Source organism: Phascolarctos cinereus, unplaced genomic scaffold, assembly GCF_003287225.1.
Source record: "Phascolarctos cinereus isolate Bilbo 61053 unplaced genomic scaffold, phaCin_HiC Scaffold_9;HRSCAF=440, whole genome shotgun sequence".
NCBI lineage: Eukaryota > Metazoa > Chordata > Mammalia > Diprotodontia > Phascolarctidae > Phascolarctos > Phascolarctos cinereus.
The window spans coordinates 17,674,180-17,687,212 of record NW_027556402.1 but is presented as its reverse complement, the minus strand read 5'-3'; positions in this window follow the sequence as shown (position 1 = coordinate 17,687,212).

Below are 13,033 nucleotides of genomic sequence, written 5' to 3'. Positions count from 1 at the left end.
GTAGAGAGAGACACTAAGCCCGTGTTCTCAGGGAACTGTGGATGTGTATAGGCCAGAGAGGAAGGGAAGGAAAAGAAAAGAATGTAGGGAAAGCAAAGGAAGAAGGAGGAGGCAGAACCAGGATGGTGGAGGAAAGGCAGGGACTTGCCTGAGCTCTCCCCTAAACCACTGACAATGCCTTTTAAGAAGGACTCTAAATAAATTCTAGAGCAACAGAACTCACAAAAAGACAAAGTGAAACACATTTCCATCCCAAGTCAACTTGGTAGGTAGGCAGGAAAAGTCTGTTGCATTAGGGTGAGAGAAAAGCATAGTCTAGCACAGACCACAACAGTTCAGTCTGGGCTCCAGCAAAATATATGGGCGTGACTGAATCAGCAGTGGCCATAGCTACTTCTGGAGCTCTCAGCCCACAAATACTAAGGCGGTCAAATAACTAGTCAAAAGGAGATTACAGGGCTCTTTTTGCTAGCCCTGAGACAGAACTCTCTTGCTTTGCCCATACTTACATCTAGGTCATGGTCCTGGATGGCAGTCCTGGGGTGAGGAGGACCACTAGCATAGCAGAGCTTGAAGCCACAGCAGAGTGGGTGACCCTCCTCAACTTCCAAGGCAGAAAAGAATGCTTGTGATCACTCATAGACCAAAGCATAGGCCAAGAAAGGAGTAAACACCTCATCTTTGATCATAACACCTTGGAAGAACTGAAAACTAACAGGTCACTAGAAGTATCTCTGAAAACAGCTGCACAAAACCCTTGAAACATGGGACAGTGTGCCCTCTATCCTGGAAGCAGAGCCTAACTTTAATAATGACTCAAAATCAACTAATAAGCTGGGAAATAATCAAACAATGGAAAAAAACTCTGACTATTGAATATTATTATGGTGACAAAGAAGATCAAAACACACACTCAAAAGAAGGCAACAAAATCAAAGGTCCTACATCCAAAGACTCCAAGAAAAACATGAATTGGTCTCAGGCTGTGGAAGAACTCAAAAAGGATTTTTAAAATCAATTAATAGAGGTAGAGGAAAAAATGGGAATATAAATGAGAGTAATGCAAGAAAATCATGAAAAACAACTCAATAGCTTGCTAAAGGAGATACAAAAAAAAAATGAGCACAATAACACCATAAAAAGCAGCCTAACCCAAAAGGCAAAAGAGGTCCAAAAAGCCAATGAGGAGAAGAATGCCTTAAAAAGCAGAATTGACCAAATTGAAAAGTAGGTCCAAAATCTCACTGAAGAAAATAATTCCTTGAAAATTAGAACGGAGCTCTTCCACTTCCGGGAGCCAAGATGGCAGAGCAAAAAGGTAGTTGTTCTCACCCTCCCCTAGCAACCTATGAAAACCCAGAAAATACCACCCCAGAAAAAAAAAAACCTGAAACAGCTGAACTAGAAGAGAGGTGGGGAACAGCAGTGTAGCAGCCCAGCAAACAGGTCTCCCAGTGCCTCAGCAAAAATAAGGGAAGCAGCGCTACAATGGGCCCAGGCGGATAAGCGCCCTGCAGCATTCATCTGAAAGGAGCTGAAGGAAGCAACCTAGAGTCTTCCCAAAGTCCCAGCCTTGCTGATTCCAACCAAACACCAGGTAACCTGTCAGAACCCTACAGCCTCCAACTGTCAACCAGGAAGAGATCCTGAAGCCCAGGTCATAGAGCAGGCAAAGACCAACACCTGGACCTCCAAGTGCCTCAGTGAGGGTGGGGGAACCAGTGGAAACAAGCTCAGAAAACCACCAGGTGCCTTGGCACTCTGTCGCAAAGGAATCTCCCAATGCATTAGCAGAAAAGAGGAAGGCAGCATTGCAAGGGGCCCCAGGCAGATAAACACCCTGCAGCACCCATCTAAAAGGAGCTGAAGAAAGCTAAAGGAAAGGAAAAGGAGGCAACCTAGAGTTGCCTGAAAGTTCCAGCCTTGCTGATTCCAGCCCAACACCAGGTAAGCTGCTAAAACCCTACAACCTCCAATTGCCAATGTAAGAGGCCCCAGCACACAAAGCTAGTGACCAAGACCTAGGGTCCCAACACAAGAAGCTTGGCTCAGTGCCCTCTGTTCCCCAGCAGAAGAGCTCAACCTCTTTAAAGGCCAGGGAATACAGAAACCGTGAGTAAAAAGAAATGCACCATAGATTCATATTATGAGAAGAGTGAAGATCAAGACAAATTCTGAAGAGGACAACATTGTCAACAAGCCCACATCTGCAACATCAAAAGGGAATATGAAGTGGTCTGAAGCCCAAAAAAGGCCTCTTAGAAGAACTCAACAAGAATTTTAAAAGTCTAATGACAGAGGTAGAAGAGTCCTTAAAAAAATACAATTGGCCAATTGGAAAAAAAGTACACTGAAGAAAACAAGTCCCTAAAAACCACAATTGGCAAACTGGAGGAAAAAGTACACTGAAGAAAACAAATCCCTTAAAGATACAATTGGCCAATAGAAAAAGGAAGTACAAAAACTAACAGAATAAAACAATCTGTTCAAAACTAGAACTGGACAAATGGAAACTAATGACTCTATGAGAGAACAAGAATCAGTCAAACAGAAACAAAAAGATGAAAAAATGGATGAAAGCATAAAATACCTCATCGGTAAAACAACTGACCTGGAAAATTGATCCAAGAGAGACAATTTAAACGTCATTGGACTACCTTAAAATCATGATGAAAAAAATAGCCTGGACAGTATCTTTCAGGAAATCATAAAGGAAAACTGCCTGGAACTCCTAGAACCAGAAGGTAAAATAACCATAGAAAGAATACACCCGTCACCACCTCAAAGAGATCCCAAATTGCAACGCAAGGAATATAATAGCAAAATTCCAAAATTACCAGAAAGAGAAGGTGCTGCAAGCAGCCAGAAAGAAACAATTTAAATATCATGGAACCACAGTCAGGATTACACAGGACCTTGCAGCTTCTACATTAAAAGACCGCAGGGCATGGAACATGATATTCATAAGGCAAAGGAGCTTGGATTGCAGCCAAGGATCAACTACCCTGCAAAAATGAGCATGATTTTCAAGGAAGAGATGGATATTCAACAAAATAGGGGACTTCCAAACTTCTTCATAAAAAGACCAGAGCTCAACAAAAAATTTGATCTTCAAGTACAAGATTCAAGAAAGATAAAAAGAAATGGGACAGAAAGATACAAAATGTTGTTAATAAGGGTGGACTGTTTACATCCCTACAAGGGAAGATGACACTTGCAACTCTTGAGAACTGTATTGTTATTACACCATGTTAAAGGAGTATACATAAAGGGGATATTAGTTGACTTTGATGTAATGATAAAAAAAATCTAATCAAGTGGGTTAAAGGGATCCAAGTAAGTGGATTAGTCTGATCTTAGAAAATGTACTGAGAAAGGAGGGGGCAGACAAGGGTAAATTACATTACAGGTAAAGACAGAAAATCCCATTACAGCAGAGGGAAAGAAGGGAGGGGGTGAGCATTGTTTGAACCTTACTCTCATCAGATTTGGCTCAAGAAGGGAATAACATAATCAGTTAGGTATAGAAATCTAACTTGCCCTATAGGCAGTAGGAGGGAAAAGGGGAAAGAAAAGGGATGGGGGATAGAAAGGAGGGAAGAAGCAGTAAGGGCAAAGGGGAAGAAAAGGGAAAGGGATAATAGGAGGGAGAAGAGACCGAAGGAGGTGGTGCTCAAAAGCAAAACACTAGAGAGGGGGGAAGGGGGAAAGGAGAAAGAAAAGCATAAACGGGGGGGAAAGGATGGAGGAAAATACACAGTAATCATACCTGTCAAAATTGAATCGCTATCTTTTTTTCTGTTTGGTTGAGTTTTGTTTCCTCTTTCTGATGGTTCCTCCTATTGGTCCTATTTTTACTTACAACTTCACTAATGTGAAAATCTGCTTAATAGGAATGTAAATGTATAACCTATATCAGATTGTGTACCATCTTGGGGAGGGGAGGGTGAGGAAGGGGGAGAAAAATTTTAAACTCAAAGCATATGGAAATGATTGTTGATAAATCAAAATAAATTAACAAAAAAAAAGAAAATTAGAATGGAACAAATGGAAGCCAATGATGTCATGAGAAATCAAGAAACAATAAAACAAAACCAAAAGAATGAAAAAATAGAAGACCATGTAAAAAATATCATTGGAAAAACAACTGATCTGGAAAATAAATTCAAGAGACAAATTTTGAAATTACTGGACTACCTGAAAGCCATGATGAAAAAGAGCCTTGACATTTCAAGAAATTATCAAGGAAAACTGCCTTGATATTCTAGAACCAGAAGGTAAAATAGAAATTGGAAGAATCCACCAATCAGCTCCTGAAAGAGATCCCAGAATGAAAACTGCCAGTAATACTATAGCCAAATTCTTGACTTTCCACTTCAAGGGGAAAATATTGCAAGAAGCCAGAAAGAAACAATACAAGTATTGTGAAGCCACAGTCAGGATAACACAAGATTTAGCAGCTTCTACATGAAAAGATCTTAGGCTCGGAACATGATATTCCAGAGGGCAAAGGAGCTAGAATTACAACCAAGAATCACTTACCCAGCAAAACTGAGGATAATCCTTCAGGGGAAAAAATGGCTATTCAATGAGATAGAAGACATTCAAACATTCTTGATGAAAAGACCAGAGCTGAATAGAAAAATTGACTTTCAAATACAAGACTCAAAAGAAGCACAAAAAGGTAAACAGGAAAGGGAAATCATAAGGGACTTAATAAGTTTAAATTGTTTACATTCCTACATAGGAAGGTGGTAGATGTAACTCATAAGACCTTTTTCATTATTAGGGTAGTTAGAAGGAGCATGTATAGATAGAGGGCACAAATGTGACTTGAATGTGAAGGAATGATATCTAAAAAAAATTAAGAAGAAAAACAGAAAGGAAAATGGAGTAAAATATCTCACATGAAAGAGCAAAGAAAAAGCTTTTGCAATAGAGGAGAAGAAGGGGAAGGTGAGGGAGAAGGAGGGAACCTTATTCTTATCAGAATTGGCCCAAGGAGAGAATAAATACACTCTCTATTGGGTATAGAAATCTACCTTACTTACCATGCAGGAAAGTAGGAGGGGAAGGGGATAAGACGAGTGGGGAAGGAGGGTGATAGAAGGAAGGGTAAATTGGGGAAGTGTAGTAAAAACACTTTTGGGGAGGGGCAGAGTGAAAGTAGAGAGAGAATAGAATAAACAGGGGGAAATAGGCGGAAATACAGTTAGCAATATTAACTGTGAAAAAAGTTTTGAAGCATTTCTCTAATAAAGGTCTCATTTCTCAAACATATAGAGAACTGAGTCAAATGTATAAAAATAAGAGCCATTCCCTAACTGATAAATTTTCAAAAGATATGAACAGTTTTCAGATGAAGTAACCAAAGCCATCTATAGCCATATGAAAGAACACTCACTATTGATTGGAGAAATGCAAATTAAAACAATTCTGAGGTACTACTTCATACCTATTAGATTGGCTAATAGGACAGAAAAGGTAAGTGACAAATGTTGGAGGGAACATGGGGAAAATGGGACTTTAATGCACTGTGGGGGAACTTGTGAATTGATTCAACCATTCTATAGAGCAATTTGGAAGTCTGCCCAAAGGGCTATAAAACCATGCACACCCTTTGACCTAGCAATACCACTACTGGGTCTATATCCCAAAAAAAGATAAAAAACAAAAGGGGAAAGGACCTATATGTGCAAAAATAGTTATAGAAGCTCTTTTGTAGGGGTAGAGAATTATAAGTTGAGTGAATGCCCATCAATTGGGAAATAGCTGAACAAATTGTGGTATGTGATTGTGATAGAATACTATTGTACTATAAGAAACGGTGAGCAGGATGCTCTCAGGAAAAGCTGAAAAGACTTGCATGAGTGGATGCTAAGTGCAATGTTCTGTGCACAAAATGATAGCAATATAGTAAGATGATCAGCCATGAATGACTTAGCTCTTCTCAGCAATACAATGATCTAAGACAGCTCTGGAGCACTTATAATGAAAACTGCTATCCATCCCCAGAGAAAAAACTATTGGGGCCTGATTACAGATCGAAGCATACCTTTTTAAAAATTTTCTTTATTTTTCTTGAGTTTTTTTTTCTTGTCTCTGTATTCTTTCACAACATGACTATCATGAATGTTTTGTATGACTACAAATGAATAACCTATCTGGAACTGTTTGCCCAATCAATGGGGGAGGGGGAGAAAGGGAGAGAATTTGCAGCTCACTTTTAAAAATGGATATTTAAAATGTTTTTACATTTAACTGGGGAAAAATAAAATACTAAATTCAATAAAAGCTTTAAAAAAGAGAGAAGGAAGGAGGACAGGGAGAAGGATGATAAGAAGAAACATAAAATAAACTTGAGTGGCCAATTCAATCAGCAGCATCAGTCAAATTATTCTACTTAAACAAATTTATGTTTCTGGTAAACTTCTCTCTCTCAAAAAGAAAAAAGGGATCCTTTCCACACATTCTCTTATACCCCTGAGGAAAATACCATTCATTTGTAAGCCAATTGCTAACTCTAACAGACTTGCCCTCTGCAAGGAGTTCAGGTTCACTCTGGGAGACCTAATCAGAGTTCCAGAATCTGAGTCCAGAAGCTGTCCAGAAGAATATCATCCATGACAACATGGATAAGTGGTCGTCCATGCCCTGTTTAAGTCCTCTGATGAGAATGGAACCACCATCTTCCAAATCAATCCATTCCATTTCCAGTCAGCTCCAATTTTGAAGAAATTTGTCCTTTCTGTGAGCCTAAACCTATGATTTTGAATTTTCATCCAGTCTTCCTATTTCAGGCCATTGATACCAAACATAAGATGAATCCTACATTAGCATGAAAATCCCTCAAAGACTCATAGTTGATACCACTAGTCTCATAAGTCTCTTTTCCAGTTACTTCAGTCAATTTCCTCACCATCATTGTTGCCCACTTTTGGAAGGCTTCTCACTTTCCTGGTGTAGTGAAAAGAGCACTGGATTTGGGGTAGCTAAGTGGTACAGTGGATAAAGAACCGGTCCTGAAGTCAGGAGGACCTGGGTTCAAATCCAGCTTCAGACCAAATGCTTGGCACTTACTAGCTGTGTGACCCTGGGCAAGTCACTTAACCCCAATTGCCAAAAAAAAGGAAAAAAAAAGGAAAGAGCACCAGACTTACAGTCAAGTAGTCCGGGGTTTGAATCTCACCTGTACCTCATGCTGGCTGAATCCTCTGTGGATCAGGCATTTAACTTCTCTGAGACTTAGTTTCCTTCTCTGTAAAACAGAAATAACAAGACCTAAAGCACTTACCTTAAGTGATTATTATATCAAGTAGCATGATTTAGGCATAGCACTTTGAAAATGTTGAAGTGTGATATAAATGTCACTTATTTTGCTTATTACTATTATTGCAGTCCTACCAAACTCCTCTTATGAAACAGATATAATGCTGAAAACCAGGAAGAACAAAAACAGAGAAAGAAAATTATACATCAATTTGACTCATGAATATTGATGCAAAAAAATTCTAAATAAAATGCTAGCTAGTTGACTACAGCAATATATCACAAATATTATACAGTGTGACCAAATGGGATTTATATAAGGAATACAGGGCTGGTTCAATATGAAGGAAGCTATGAGCATAATTGATTATATTAGTAACAAAACCAACAAAAGTCATATAGCTAAATTAAATGATACCAAAAAAAGCTTTTGACAAAACAACACTCATTCTTATTTTTAAAAAAAAGTACTTGAAAGCAAAGGTTTAAGTTGATTTTTTTTAATGATAAGAAAGATCTACCTAACACTATCAGAAAACATTATCTGTAATGGGGATAAGCTAGAAGCCTTCTCAGTAAAATTGAGATTGAAATAAGGATGTCCACTGTCTCCACTATGATTCAATATTGTACTAGAAATGCTAGCAGTCACAATAAGAGAAGAAAAAGATATCAAAGGAATCAAAATGTACAATGAGGAAACAAAATTATCAGCAGATGACATGATGGTATACTTGGAAAATCTGAGAGATTCAACTAAAAAATTAGTTGAAACAATTATAGCAAAGTAGCAGGACATAAAATAAACCTACATAAATCACCAGTATTTCTACATAGCATCAACAAAACCTTGCAAGAAGAGATAGTAATAAATATTTCATTTAAAATAACCATTGGCAATGTAAAATAACTGGAGTATATCTGCAAAGACAAACCCAAAACTGTATGAACATAATTATACAAATAAAGTCAGATTTAAATGATAGGAGAAATTTTAATTGTTCATGGGTGGGCCAAGCCAATATAATCAGAATGACAATTGTGCCAAAATGAACCTATTCATTCACTGCCATCTCAATAAAGCTGCCAAAAAAATTGTTCTATTCAGCTAGAAAAGAATAATAAAAAATTCATTTGGAAAAGCAAAAAGTCAAGATATCAAAAGAATAAATTTAAAAATTTAAAGGAAGGGGTTCTAGCAGTACCAATCTTAAGCTGTAACATGAAGAGATAATGATCAACACTTTTTGGTATTGTCTAAGAAATAGAAGGATGGATCAGTGGAATGGAGTAGGCATACAATATAAAATAGTAAATGATTGTAGTAAGTACATGTTTGATACACACAAAGATCTAAGCTTTGGGAATAAGAATTCACTATTTGGTAAAAAAAAAAAAGAAAGAAAGAAAGATTGGAAAACTAGAAAGCAATATGACAGAAACTAAGTATAGACCAATATCTCATACCATTTACCAAGAAAAGGTCAAAATGGATACACAACCTAGGTCTAAAGGGAAATATCATAAGTTAGAGGAGTATGGAACATACTGACTATCAGACTTACAGAGAGGAAAACAATATATGAATAAACAAGAGACAGAGAGTGCTGTGGGATGTAAAATGGATCATTTTGATTACATTAAATTAAAAAGGTTTTGTACAAATAAAACCAATGTAGCCAAGATTAGAAGGAAAGTAGAAAAATATGAAAAAAAAATTTAATATCTGGTTTCACAGATTAAGGCCTCATATCTCAAATATATAGAAAAATAAGCCAAATTTATAAGAATATGAGTCATTTCCCAATTGATGAATGGTCTAAGGACATGAACAGGCAGTTTTAGGGAGAAGAAATCAGTTATATATAATCATGCGGGAAAAGGCTCTAAGTCACTATTGACTAAAAAAAATGCAAATCAAAACAACTATGAGGTACCATCTAACACCTGTCAGATTGGCTAAAATAATAGGAAGAAATGACAAGTGTTGGAGGGGATGTGGAAAAATTGGAACACTAATACACTGCTGGTAGAATGGTGAACTTATAACCATTCTGGAGAGCAATCTGAAATTATGCCCAAAGAGTTATAAAATTGTGTATACCCTTTGACCCAACAATCCCACTATTAGGTCTCTTTCCCAAGGTAATCAGGAAAAAAAGGAAAAGAACTTACGTGTTCTAACATATTGATAACAGCTGTCTTTGTGGTGGCAAACAATTGGAACTGGAGTGTATGCCCATCAAATAGGGAATACCTGAATATGATTGTGATGGAATACTACTGTGCTGTAAGAAACAACACGCAGGTGGGTTTTGGAAAAGCATGGGAAGGTTTGAATGAACTAACGCATAGTAAAATGAACAAAACCAAGAAAATGTTGTATACAGTAACAGCAATATTGTTCAAAGACTAACCATGAATGACTAAGCTATTTTGAGTGATGTGATCATTTGAATCAACTACAAAGTACCTATGAAGCAAAATGCTATCCAGTTCCAGAGAAATAACTGTGATATGTGTATATAATGTGTATTGTATATGTGTATACATATATGTATATGCACACACATGTAAAGACATAGACATGTGTGTGTATACATATATACACATACACACACACACCTAAAAGGTTGGCCTTCTCTAATGTGGGGATGGGAGGGAAGGAGGGAGACAGCTCAGCATTCAAAATGTAACAAAGTAAATAAATCATAAACAGAAGAGGCATTACCATTTGCTTTCCTATTGCATCCTGAGAACCATGGAACCTTTCCAACTGACACCCAGATGAAACCTTCCATGTGTGTTTTCATTCTCATTAGAATGTGAGCTTCTTAGAAGAAGGGACTGAATCACTTTTTCATTTGTTTTTCCCATACATTACACAGGATAAGCATTTCATAAGTGCTTCCTTCATTCATCAAGTAGAGCTTCGAGTCCATGGAAGACCAAAGATATTTATTCAAATGAACCTCTGTATAATCACTCCACTACTGTGTACTTAGAAGGCTTATATTTTTAACCCAAGGAAAGAGTTTGATATCAGTCCATGTTAAGTGTCATCTTATTCAATTCAAACTATCGTTCAAGCCTGCCAACTAGATTGTGAAACCTGACTGTGTCATCTAGCATGTGAGTTCTCCATCTCAACTTCGCGTCATCGGAAATTTCATGACAGTCTCTTCTAGGACTTTAGCTAAGTCATTGATAAAAATGGTAACTAGCACAGGACCAAGGAGAGATCCCTGGGGCACTCCTCCACAAGACTTCCTTTGAAGTTGACATTGACTTCTTGGGTCAGGTCATTCAATAAATCCACTTACCCCACATTTCTTTCATCTGTTCACAAGAAAACTGTGACAGACTTTGTCAAAAGTTTTGCTGAATATCAAACATGTGGCCTTTACAAGGATTTAGATGTCTGTTGTAGTTACAAAAACAAAGACTTTTTGATAATGATAATGATGATGATGTTGGCTAACATGTGTTTAAGGTTTATAAAGCACTTGATAATTATTGTCTCATTTTACCCTCACAACAATCCTGAGAAATAAGTGCTATTATTTCCTCCATTTTACAGATGACAAAACTGAGGCTTACAGTGGTTAACTGGCGTGCCCAGGGTCACACACCCACTAAGGGTCTCAGGAAGAATTTGAAATCAAGTGTTTCTGACTCCAGATCCAGAGCTCTATCCACTGTACCATCTACATGTGCTGCCTGAATTCTGGTAGCACAGGACAGAGAATAAGCCAAGGCATCTCAAGCAATAATGTGCTTTACTTCAGTGATTCTAACTTCAGAGAAGAAAAAAAAATCCAAATCTTCGGGTCCAAACAGGATGCACAGATAATTTTCTGCTTATTCCCATAAAACATGAAAGTACCTTTGTAGTAGCTTTGATATTCTAGAATTGAACCTACCTGAAAAAAATTAATGATATGATTTTATCAGACGCCTATAGTTCCAACTAAGGTACTGTCTACACAGAAGGTGCTAAACAAAGGTTATTTAATTAACAAAAGGCCTGGATTCTAAGAATCCAGCCCTTTGTTTTTGTCATAGTGGTCACAAGAGAGCCTTTTCTACTATCTATATGCCCTAATGGATCTGGGCCTTTCCCAAATGCTTGGACCGTTTAACCGATCTGGGTCACCACTTAAAAAGTGATACCCCATGGAGAACCTTCACTGATATAACTCACCCTCCTAGGAGAGGTCCTGGCTAGTAGTTTTCAATCAATCAATCAAAGGAAATGTCTTAAATGCCTACTGCCTGACAGCCACTGTGCTATATACAGGAACTACCGAGACAATAAAATGAAAAGGAGCTTGTGTTCTGTTAGAAGAAGAAACCATGTGCACAGACAAGCATATGTGAAAGAAATACAGAGGATTGTATGTAGAGGGGAAACACCAGTAGCAGAGACCTCAGGGATCGAGACACGCCTCATGGAGGAGATGGTCTTGGTGCTGAAGTCTGAAGGAAACTAGACATCTAAGTAGATAGCAATGAGGAGGAAAGAACACCAGGAAGGGGGCACAGCCTGTGAAAAGGCCCAGAGATGGAAAGCTGTGTGTAAGGAAACACTAGGAAGGCCAGTTTGGCTGCATTAGAGAGAGAATGCAGGACAGCACTGGAGACTAAGCCAAGAAAGGAAGGTCAGAGCCATATTGATGCAGGCTTCAAGGCAAGACAAAAGGCCTGTTTGAATCTAAAGGCAAAAGGAGACAGTGGGGTTGTGGAAGAGAGGAGTGCCATGATCAGACTTCAGCATCTTCACTTTGATGGTGGTGTGGGAAAGAGACTGAAGAGGAAAGAGATTACATCCAAGGACACCTGGCAGGAGAGTTTACACTTTGTCTTGGACCTTACTTTGCTATGTTGTCAGACACTCTCACCTGGCTCATTGACCATGCATCTGTTGACCAGTTTCATTTCTACTACGATTACTATGACAACAATGATGACGACGAAGACTACCACTACCACTACTACCACTACTACAACTACTACAATACGACAATAACAATAATGATAATGATAACCAAAAAAAGCATTTATATACTGCTTACAATGTTCCAGGAACTGTGCTAAGTCCTTCTTAATTATTTTGACATTTGGTTCTCACAAAAACCTGGGAGGTAGGTGCTATTACAATCCCCATTTTTCAATGGAATATATTGAGGCCAGAGGAAGTTAAATGACTTGCCCAGGGTTACCCATCTAGTAAATGTCTGATAACAGATTTGAACTCAGCTCTTCCTCGCTCCAGATCCAGGGCTCTATCACCTACCTTTCTCACCTCTTTAACAACTCAATTTAACTTCTGAAATGAAAAGGCTTAGTTCCCATCATTATGTCTCCCTCTCTGACTAGTTCTCACCATAACCTCACCTTGGATCCCTTCATATGGGTCTCAAACCCCTCATCCAGCCTGGACCTAAATATTCAGCTGCAATATCCATGACATGGCTTTACACCTCGGCCATATTTAATATTGATGAGGGTATTTGTTAATATATCTAGTAACTAGAACTTGCCTACTGACCAGGTACCAGAACTTATACCAATATTTTAGACACATTATCTAATTAAAAAGGAAAAAAGAACCTAAAAAACATATCCTTATAACTCATTCAAAATTAATGTTGATGTGCAAGAATTTGCAAGTATAGAGCTGAGGATCTTTGTCTGGAGAAAACTGCTTAAGGTGGGAGAGAAAGCCTAATTCAGGTATCTACAGATCTAGGAGGGTAACATC